The sequence below is a fragment of the Anarhichas minor genome, unplaced genomic scaffold (genome assembly GCF_050575085.1).
Source record: "Anarhichas minor isolate MPS153535 unplaced genomic scaffold, ASM5057508v1 ptg000042l, whole genome shotgun sequence".
NCBI lineage: Eukaryota > Metazoa > Chordata > Actinopteri > Perciformes > Anarhichadidae > Anarhichas > Anarhichas minor.
In genome coordinates, this window is record NW_027466488.1 from 9,205,549 (window position 1) to 9,217,500 (window position 11,952).

Consider the following 11,952-nt stretch of genomic DNA (forward strand, 5'->3'; position numbering starts at 1 on the left):
TCATTTGGGTTAAAATGACCACGGAACTGCCATAACTACATTACGAAAGTTACTTGACAAAAACATCAATGTTGACTTCTTGTCACATCGGGGGCGAACAGCTGTCTCCTGGCTGAAATATCGCTGTTTGTCGGATGGACAGCAGCAGCTGTTGGATGGAGAGTGACAGAGACCCAGAACCAGGACTTCTGTCAGACTCTGCCGCAGTAAAATGAGAGGTTTCCTTAAGGGACTCTGGTGCTCGGAAACACTACCACTTTTGTCCACAGGGACCGCCAAAATCATGAGAAAAAGGTTCCTCATGATAGCTTTAATCATACCGTAATGTCTATGTATGACGTTTGTGTGTGTGTGTAAAAATGTTGGCATTGGAAAAAAGCCTCATTATTGAACATAGCTTGATCTGTTTTTCAGAGTCAACGTTTTTGTCTGCCGATAGAGTTGGGTGGGCGGTTCGCCAGTGCCGTCCGAAACAGTTACAAATTACCGATAACAAATATGATATCTGTCACTACTATGGTTAACGACTGCATGACACGTACTTGGTAAAGCAAAGATGGTGGTTTAGGGGTAACTTTCTTTGGTTTAGGGGGCTGGCCTTTCTCCCTTCATCTCCTGTCAGGTCTCTACTGACTGCTGTCTGATGGGGGGCTCAAGGTAACCAAAGAATAATCTAACTTTAGTCATGTTTATGCTACCATTTGTCTTGTGGGGAAAGGTCTCCCGGGTCAAAAAGACATTTTATATTTGAATTCACTGTTTAGTAATACAGCGAATAATACATCATCATCAGACCACTAAATCATCCAGCAACTCTGTAAACACTTTTCTTTCCGTCATCGCAGTCAGCCTTGTGCACCCAAACATTGTCTAACAAACACCCCCCACCCCGCCCCGCCCGCCAAGACATACTTCCATTTCGGGACACCAAGGTGCCCGAGGCGCGCCCACTGCCAATCTCCGTCTTTACCCGACGACAAAAACACAACTAATTGGAGTACCACTGCATGTTTTCACTAAAGGCACAATTTAATTACATCTGAGCTGGGAATGAGTATTTTGGGAATGTCTGTATGTTCATTCAAACAAATGGAGCGAATGAAAAGCAATATTTGTTTTGCTTTGATTAGCAAACGGGCAGGGTAATTTGTTAAGGAGAGAACGAGCGAGGGCAGAAAATGTCTGTTTAACCCCCAGCTTTCCAGTGGTGGACTACTTTCTCTACACACACACACACACACACACACACACACACACACTTCTTCCCCTCCCTAAACATCTGTGCCCCTTCCATCCTAAACATTAATGAACTTTTGCTCCTGGCTTTGTGACTCTGACCTCCCTCTTCTGCTCTCTTTTTTTATCGTCTTATTCTTTCTCGTCTGCGTTTCTTTCTCCCTGAGCCAGAGCGTCTGTCCTGTGGTCCTCCTGTTCATAAATCCTTTATTAATAACTCAGTGAATAATGTAAAGAGTATTGTTTTCTCCAAGGTTGTATTAATAAACATGAATGAATTTATTTGTCTTCACCAAAGCATGATTAATGCACATTAATGCCTGGATATTGCTCACTCTGCCCTGCTGCATCACAAAGCACATATCAACCCCCCCCCCACCCCCACCCCTGTCTCTCCCACCCAAAAAAAAGGAAAAAAAAAGACCTATCAACATTAAATATTTATGGCATAATATTAATGGTTTTGAAAAGAAAATAACAAGTTATTAATCCTCTGATTAACAACTGATTAACCTTTTTTATTAAACACGTGATCCGTGCATCATCGACTCAGGATATGTCGACTGACTGCGCGGCAGAATAATTATTTTTGTGTCTTTTCTAATTGCAAAAATCGCATGGCTGAACTATATGTGTGTGTATGTGTTTATTTTTTATTTTTTTCCCCCTTCCTCTTTTGCCTTGACACATGCACAGATACACCGCTCGCACTTGTTCAAACAACACGAGATGTATGTAGCCCGAGATTACGGCGAGGGATAAAGGAGAGGAAGAAAATAAAACACACAAACATAACTGGCACATTCTTTTCACATTGAGGGGAGAACAAGAGCGGCGCCTAAATTTAGCGGCAGATCTTTTTTAAAACAATGGGGTTTAATTCACATATCCGTTTATTCTGCAGTCACTGGCATGGGGTGGGAAAGTGGAGCGCAAACATGGCTGAAGGACAAAACATTTTTTCTCCTCTGCATTTTTTTGTCACTGCTCATCTCAAAGCTATTGTCTGTGTATTTTTAGTTCTCGTCAACTGAAAGACAGTCATGTTGTTTTTTTTGACATAACGGCACCGACTTCAGATCGGAGAAGAATGAATTAGACACAATTGGAATCTCTAGATCAAATCCACCAGTCTCTTTTTTTTGTGGTGTTTTAGTGGCAGTTTAGTATTTTTACAGTCAGTAAAAGTGCTCATTCTGCAGAGTGTAAAATGTTATGTTATATTGTTAGATTATTTAACTCATGTCTTAATGTGTGAGACTGTGTCTTAATGTGTGAGATTGGCTGAAGAGGAGACATTTGAACTATTTGCTGGTTCGTGTAATCTGTAAGAAGACATCATATTTGACGTGCTAAGTATATGTTCCGTATGTAAAAACTTAGTGTGCAAAGTAACTATAGCTGTCAGATAACTGTAGTGGAGTAAAGTACAAAGTAGAACCTTTCATTGGATCTTTTATCTTCTCTCCAAATGCCGTTTGTCGAGCATTAGTTGTCCTTTTACCACAGTTGTTTGGCGATTCTTAGCTAAGCTAGCCAAACAACCTTTGGCTAGCTTAGCTAATGTGTTAGCTCCAAATAGCTAACACATTAGCTATTTGGAGCTCATGTGTTAATAACGCATCATTCTAAATGGCTGTTGAGTTACTGTCGGGACACTCTGGGAATAACTGTTGTCCATTTAACTCTTTACACTTCTTTTTACCTTTACTCTTATTGGCTACATGCGTACTTTTACTGGATTAATAACCAGTGTATTTCCTTATGGGAACTTAATGTTAATCTTTCTCTAGCGATACTTTGCTTCTTCCTGCCATGAAGCACAATAGAACTCATTTGACAGCTGCAAAAAAAAAAGTCTTCATGGAGTGCTGCTCGGGTGTGAAAGAACTGACCTCTGGTGCTCTGCAGTGTGGGGATCCTTCTACAGTACGAGTGAAAGTCTGAAGCACTGAGGAGGGTAGTGTTTTAACAAGCCTTTAATAACTCACGGGCATGTTTTTACTGCTGCCGTGACTAAATAGCCATGAGTTATGAGTTATGAGACTTTTTAAAACACTACCACCCTTCTTCAACAGCTCTTAATTTGAGTTTATGCTTTTGGAGTTTGGGATACCTTTGGTCTAACTGTTGTTCATGGAATCTCATAATTTTCTGATTTGTAATTGCTATCATTGGTTTTGTTTTCTCCAACGGCACTCAGCTGTCCTACCTTTATTGAGAATGTGTTTAGCTCACTGCATAGCTGTGCACGTACATGCATAGTGACATAAACTGTGCAGTGAAAAGTAGCGTGTATATTATATCACTTTTTTTGTGTGTCATCTGAAATAAATGTTTGCCCTGATTTGGCAGAACAGTGAAGGTAACAGCAGATGGTGTCTTAACTTTATTTTTAGTGCTTGGTCATCACTACATTCAACCTAATCTCTAAAAAAATGTTAGCATCGTACGTCTCGAATGCGTTTCATGAATACATTTCATATCAGCCTCATGCTTTAGAAACACACTAAACCACGTTGTTAAAGTTTCAAAACAATTGGTTTGGTTTCGGCAACAAAACTACTTGGTTATGGTTAGAAAAAAGATCGTGACTTGTGTTAAAATAGTAACATAACAACGTAACTATCATAAATACACAACAACCGTCCTTAACGGACTTTGTAACAACATTACGTAACTGTAAAACCGTAAGTGTAAAGTCAACATTTAATTTGTTTTACACGGGACACAATCGGCGGTCTCCTGGGTAAAAGTCCTGTGTGTCTTTCACCTATGGACCACACCTCCCAGCCGCCCTCATTTACATATTACGATATCCAAAATCTAAGAAGATACCTTGTTTCATAACATATCGCCCAGCCCTAAACAGAGTAACTTTCAATAACTTTTATACGTTCATACCACGTAACGGTCGCTCCACGCACTACGCCGCCTGCCCTGTGTACCGCAATTGACATATCCGTGGTTTGCAGAAACGTACGACGCCAACCATATTAATTCATCTATTTTGCCAAGCTGTCTTAAAACATACAGAGAGTAGATCTGAATGGCATGCCGTATATAAATAAGACGTTCCTGTTTGAATTGTCTTTGTGTAAAGGGAAGCGAGAAGTGTCAACACGGCTACATTTCCTGCAACCCGACCTTATAAAACCAAGCTCCTCACACCAGCTCACCTCAGCCGTTTGTGTTACTTGGTTTTCTCCTGTTTCTTCCCATGCACCCTTGCTTTCCATCTTTCTGAGCTACACTGGGCCCAGTTTGCCAGTTTCCAGCTCTATTAAAGGCCTGAGCAATGTAAAAAGACAGCGCTATAGATGTCTTTTTGGTGAGCTGCATGAAGGGATAAGTGTGTTGGTGAACACTTGTTTTTTTTTTTTGCCTATGATGGATCGCGGCTCATTCCTGCGGGGGGTTTGCTTTGTTACTCTCCCCCTTTCTCTCTTTCTCCCTCTTTCTTTCGCTCTCTCCCCTGCTGTTCTAAACACCAACAGCAGGCTTCACCTTGTCTACTTTCTCTTAACCATTGAACCTTTCGCACAGGTCACTTTCCCACATCTCTCTCTCTCTCTCTCTCTCTCTCTCTCTCTCTCTCCAATCCATTGTCTCAACATTCAGATTCCTCAGTTATCTCTTATCTCAGTTAAACTTTCTTTACATCTCTTGTTCTTTTCTTTTTGTTCTCTCTTTTAACTCCTGCCATCCTGGGAATCCACAAAAACCACTCACACATCCAAACCAGTTTAAAAAAAACAGGCTTTGAACTTGCTTCTAGTGCAGTTTGTCCTAATTACAGATCATTTTATCCCTGTCAAATAATCTACTCTCACTGTATTGTTGCCCTGGATGCTGATCCTACTGAGGTTCAACCTTATTTTACTCCCCTGGAACTCCCCATAAGACCTGGATTCATCACACGTACTCCCCACGGCCCTCCCTCCTGCTTCGCTTTCGTTTCTTTTTTTTCTTCTTCTTCTCTGTCTCTTAACAGATCTGTCTGTTCTTGCTTTTTTTCCCCACACTTCGTCTTTTTTTGTCTTTTTGGAAGATATCATTTTTTATGCCATCATCAAAATGAATTAGCCTGATCCCAAAATACGCACAAGGACATATGGTTTGGCCCAGTTTCTGAGAAGTGGTGGGTTCAGTTTTTGGTCATTCTGTCAAAAGGATGTGTGTGTGTGTGTGTGTGTGTGTGTGTGTGTGTGTGTGTGTGTGTTCCTTCATTTACAAGTTGGATTTGCAAGGCCTCTTGGGAGTTGGAAGGTATTTATGGTGCTGCTCACACAGAGGTGGACTTCACAGTAATTAAGAAAGCAGCAAAGGTGGTTAATTCTACTTTTCTGATCACTGTTTTAATCTTCTGTCCCGTTATTCTTGAAAGACACACACGCGCGAGCACAGAGCGGCAGGTACATGAGCCTTAAGCCTCTTATGACTGCTTGTCTCCATGCAGCGCAGACACAACACTGTGTCAGGGAGAGGTTTAGGCATGGTGCGGGCCTTCCTTAATTACTGGGGGATTGCTAAGCAGATACGACTGTGCTTTCACTGCTGGGTCAGTGGCGGCCTATGAGATTAGCTGTACACACTAGAATCAGTCATAAAAATAAATAATAAAACATGTTCCGACAGAAGTGTAAAGCGACAGGGTGGAGTTAACCGAATGCGCCACGCTACTGATTGATTGCCGCTCACTTCCCATTCATTCAGCGTCATGAGTTTGGTATGAGAGAAAATGTCTCTTAATATTTCTGTCATGAAAAGTGTGAATATGTATAAAGGCCTGTGCTCCCCAGTTGCCTCCAATATCTACAAAAAAAAGAGAAAGCTTTCTGTCTTCACTCTGTAACACTTTTATTGGCTGCAGTAAAGAAACTCACTGTGTGAGAAGCAGCCTCTTATTTTTTCAAAGAGTCCTTTGGATGTGACACACATGGGACTTGAACTATCTTGTCTTTGTCATTTAAAAGAATAGTAGAGACATGAAACAGGATTGTGTGTGTGTGTGTGTGTCTGTGTGTGTGATAGAGAGAAAGAGTGCTGTCACTAATAACGTGTCTGTAATGCCAACCACCGATGCTTATGTAGGGCGGGGGGAAGGGGTGGCGTATGGGTCAAACAAACACAGGACTTTCACCCAGGAGACCACTCTTTGTGTCCTGTGTGAAAGTCAACGTTGAGCTATTTCACTGTTGTTTTGTCACTTCATTTCTGGACATGACTAACACCAGTAGCGAAGCATAGTTATTTTACGTAACATACGTACTTATTTGAACCCAGTGATGATCTTTTCTAAGGACTAACCAAATAGTTTTGTTGCGAAAGTAAACCTTAAAACCAAGAAAATCTACGTCGCAAGATACTCTATGCATATCGGCTGTGCTGACTGCCTTTGACTCTCTGTTGATGATTGGCTTGCTGGTCTGTGGTGACTGTCAGGTCCTTTGCAACGCACGACAATGAGCACTGTAGCTGTCCTTTAGGCTTGTGTTGGACCAGCACACAGAGACTTTTTGTAGCTTTTTGTCACCCATTTTTATTTAAAGAACTTGAGGCAGCAACCCAATTCATAACCATCCTCCCAAGTTCTTATCCTGACTGTGTTTAAGCTAAACAATTAGCTGAACTCTAACCTACCCTGATTCTAACTCTAAAAACTCCCTGTAGAAGTGGGACGGTTTTGCACACGAACAAAGTCGTACCTCGTCTCTAATAAAGTAGAGCAAAAGTGGGTGAACACCCACTTTTCTCCTCTCTCCGGAGCACAGAGGCCCGTCACTCTGCTGTGCACACATTCGATTTGTCACTGAACAAATACAGAGACGCGACGAGCGCAGTCAAAACACTCCGAACCATCGCGAGTTCTGGTGGGAGGATGACACTTTTGCCTCCTTGTCACCAGCGCGAGTTTGGACGCACCATCACAGGAGTTTCGGTGACAGCCCAGTGAAGGCTGCTTTGTTTGCCTAAGTCGTCTCCATTCCCTTTAATGAGCCATTATGGTTATGTTTTGTCTCAGTTGTGTTCGTTGGCTGGCTGAGTTTCTGAGACGGCAAGACGCAGGAGAAGTGGGTAGGGGGGCCGCTGACGATGGGAGGGGGGGAGGCCCCCTGTCTCCACACCTCCTTGTAGTGCTTATTCGAAAGAGACAGTTGGTGGAAACGAGAGAGAAAAGAAATGTACCAACATATTGATATTTTATCAAAAACTTGAGCCGGTTAATGTGTTCCACTTCTGATGTTGTAGGTTCCTTGACGATGGCTTCAAAGGAAAGTATTAGGACACTGTTCCCGACAACTATGACCAATGAAATCACCAGTAGCCATCTTGTTTCATTATGATCTTAATCACTTTGAGCGAGTTTTTTTTCCACTTTGACAAATTAAGAGCAACAATGTCACCACTTGCCCTCAAAAACTCATGTTAAACTAGAGAGCTAGGTCACTTAACTCCTCACCTTAACTCTGATAAAATGTCCATCATCTAACCTCTGAACCCCACTAACCGGATTCTTTAAAAAAATGACAAACTCTGCACTTGTCAGTGCAATTGGGAGGCCATGGTTGTGCCGTTTCTATAGAGGGCAAGACTTCATATGGTGTAGTGAAAAACAGTGAGTAAAATGTGACCGGATAACAAAATAAATAAAAAAAGAAACGGCCCAAAAACTGCTCGGGGTTCAGCGGTTGTATCCCGAATCAAAAGATTCTTGAAGCCAAACTCTCCACTATCCTCCTCCATCTCCTCTTCATCCTCCTTTTCGTTTGTCTCTCTTTGCCTGGAGGTGCGAGGAGCTTCCTGTAACAGAGCGGGATGGAAAGAGATGGGATGTTGAGAGGTGTGTGGGGGGGGGAGGAGTTGAGTGGCTAAGCAGAGACTGTGACAACCCACCTGTCAGCAGGTACTCAGTATAATTGGTAAACGAAGGCCGCGGGATAGTAGCGGGGCCCCTTCCCTTCTCTCTGTCTTCTGCTCTGTTCTTGGTTTGACGAGTATTTGAAGTCGTCGGGAAGCTCGCTCCCTCCTGGTTTGGTTCAGAGAAAGACGGAGGCCAACCAGGAGGGAGGAAAAGGAAGCGAAAAGAACACATGTTAAATACGAGTCGGCCCGAAGGTGATCAGCCAAGGAGCGGACAGCCGACGCCGGCGCGTGCCGCTGCGGACCGTGACTGGACAAATGCGTCCGCATGAGACATTTCCCTCCTCTCTGCCAATCGCCGCCATCAGGCCCTGTTTGCCCTCTAATGAAACAGATTCATCTTCATCACACTCCTCTCGCGGCTCTCCGACTTACTTTACCGCGTAGTCAATTAATCCCTCGGGGGCCACTGCGCGAAAAAAGGGATATGTAATGCTTTGACATTTTGCCGCGTCCGCATTAGGCACACCCATAGAACATTCTGCTTTTAGCTGGACTGGGGAAGAGTCATAGCCAAGCCTAGAGGTAGAGGATAGCCAGTCAGAGGGATTGGGTCTCTTATAAGCTAGTTAGCTCTTCGGATTCAGTTACTTATGCTGATGTAATAGGGCAATTGTAAGCTGATACTGAAGTCTCTCTGTGACCCCTTTACTGGCTCTTCTTCTCATATTAGGCTACCTAATATATACTTATGCGTATATAGTGTAACGGTAGACTAATACATAACCAAAATGGACTGAACTCAATTGAGGAGTGTATTAGTGTTATGGATCCCCATTTAGGCTTCTTAGATTCTTATTTAGAACGTCCGTCTCGGGACTTTTATTATCTTCCGTCCTATCCCAATCTGCGATTTGTCTGCTTTGCTTGCTTCAGTTGGTCCCTCCTAGACATTCGTATAGTCATTGGAACAACTGGGGTCAGCAGTGTAACGATGCAAAGCAAGTCTCATAACAAGCCTACTGCTGCAGGGCTCTGTGTGTGTGTGTGTGTGTGTGTGTGTGTGTGTGTGTGTGTGTGTGTGTGTGTGTGTGTGTGTGTGTGTGTGTGTGTGTGTGTGTGTGTGTTCCCCCTCGGCTCGTAGTTGATCCTGCATCTTGATGGCACGAAACAGCTTTACAGGGCCAACTTCTCCTCGAGGCTGAACATCATCATCTTGCTTTGATGTGTGCGTACCTCGAAGGCAACTCCGTGCCCAGTTAAGAGTCAGAAGTGTTTCACTCCAGTTGGTTTTTATTGTCGCAATCGTGTCGTGCTGAAGGATTTATTATGTTAAGAGGGTGACGATTAAAGAGTAAGGTTTTTTTTTTTTTCAAGCCGCAGTTGAAAGTTTCACTTTGGCGCCTGCAAATAAATGACACGGAAGCATTTCAAGAGAGGTGTAAGAGGTCAAAGATCATGTAGAGTTTCCACATCACGTCAATGACCGTCCTTGAACGTAGACGGGTTACAATCCAGTATCACTTCTAATCACATTAATGTTGACAAACCACTGATGACAACCGATGACAGCCCTGCTTCCTAGAAGTCTATATGGTACACATCTTCACACAATGACGTTGTGGAGAAACACGAAACCGCTGCTTGGATTTTTTCATTGTTTCATGTGAAGGAAGTTTTACTACAATACTTAAAATGTATGTTTACGGATAGTGGGTGTGAAGTACAGGATTTTGCCATTGGAGACCGGTGTTACCAATGTATTCAGTCTCAACATGTTGTGACTTTATCATATACATTTATTAACAGTGTTTACTTATTATGTTAATACATTGTAAGTCAGATGGCATTACGTACCTCAACCATTAGCCCCAACCATAGTTTTTTTCCCCCTGTAACCCCAATCTTCTACTAATCTTGTCAGTTTCCGAAGTGGGTTACGATCTGAGCGCATTCCGCCTCCCTCTGCCGCTCAACCGCACACTCGCTATACACACACATTACGCTTCCCTTAAACCAACAATGTCACATGTAAGCATGTGGACTGGCTTGGCCATTTCCACATAGCATGAGGCCAGCTGTGAGCGTCGCAGCTTGTGCGTGGCGAGGCATTTTACAAGTTGTGGGACCCCCTACTTCCGCCGCCCTTCTTCACAACATGAATGCATTTAAATGCATCCATCCACCATGAATGCATTTGTGCTGTGAAGATATAGCAATATCTTCCAGTATCTTTTATTCACTGTAGTAATTCAGAATGTAAAAAGGATTGCTGATACCGACCGATACATACGCCAACATGTAAATAAGGGGAGGACTGGCACTTATTATTTTCAAAGCACTGAACATAATTGTGTAATTGACATACAAAGATATTTGGAAATATATTTATTTTTAAAGTGAACTATAACCTGAAGTTGTACCAGTTATCAAGGTTCTCCCAGGCAACAGGGTTGTATTTTATGTTTTCATTCTTTCTGTGCTACACTACAGAGGCCTGAGAGTGTGACCATGTGGCTCCTCCAGACTTTCATTAATCATAATGACCTGGCCAAATCAATCAAACACAAAGCAGTTTGGGTCCATTTTGGGAAGTCAAGCAAACTGCTTCCAATGTGCTAAGACGGTCTTAGGATTTCCTAGTTAAAACTCAAGAGGAGACTTTTTAGAAAAGTTTGAAAAAGACATTTTCAATACCTGGACTCAGGCCATGGTTCTTAACTTCACTAATATTGTATTCCTTCAATTATGTCCAGCTGTCACGTTCCACGGATCAGGCTTTTAATTCATCTCAGATTTCCTATTGAAAACAGGGATAATACAGTTGTGTTTTTGTTGAGGGTACTAATGTCGACTGTTTTATGATGGGTTGTACGTGATTCCTATTTGTTGATGATGTTTGTTTGTTTGTATCAATAGATTTGTGAGTATGTGTGTGTGTGTGTGTGTGTGTGTGTGTGTGTGTGTATAAGATGGGTAAACTCTATTTGATATGCCCAGCCACCGATATGGAGAACAACAGTGCTAGGCTTCTATTGTCTCGTGCTGCTCTATGGGGGTTAGCTGGCACTGCTTACGAACAGATGTGTTTCAAATCATTGTTGTTATTTACCAGTGATAGGCTGGAGCTCAAGAAAATGTCCCCCTGTTCTGATTTATTCATTCGGACAGTGGATTTACGCGGAGATGCTGGAAACCTGGATCTTTTCTGCATGGATAGATGGGCAGATTTATTATTCATGAAGCTAATGCATTGTTTCTGTTGCTTTATATCTCTTCTTTTTTTTTGGGTTCTCTCATCCTGCTCTTTTTTCTCTCCCGCCCCCCTCCCATCTTCTCGATGGCGCACTGCATTCTCTCTGGCAAAGGTTGGCAGTTAAATGTCTGTGTTGAAATGAGAAGTTTGAAAGACGAAGCGCTATCTCTGTATTTATATATATGTGTGTGTGTGTGTGTAAACTGATTTAAATCGCTCTTTGAGCCTTACAGAATGGCGCTTTAAATGTTAAATGGGGGTTGAAGCCTGCCTGAACTAATTTGTAGGGCTTTGCACCATGTTGACATTTAAATGTGATAAGAATAGCAAACTGTACCGCCGACCTATTTTGAAGATGCTTTCGGAATACATTCGCATCAACTGTGGCCTATAATTAATAAAAAAAGACAGGCCTCCCTCGCTCCAGATTTGATTATAATACAACCTTATAAACACACCAGGGATAGATGAGAGGAGATGAGGGGAGAAGAAGAAGAAGAACTAGAGGAGGGAGGAAAAAGAGAGAAGAATAACAGGAATAAAAACAAGAGAAATGATGGGGGCAGGAATTAAGAGGGAGGTGGATTGCGAACACC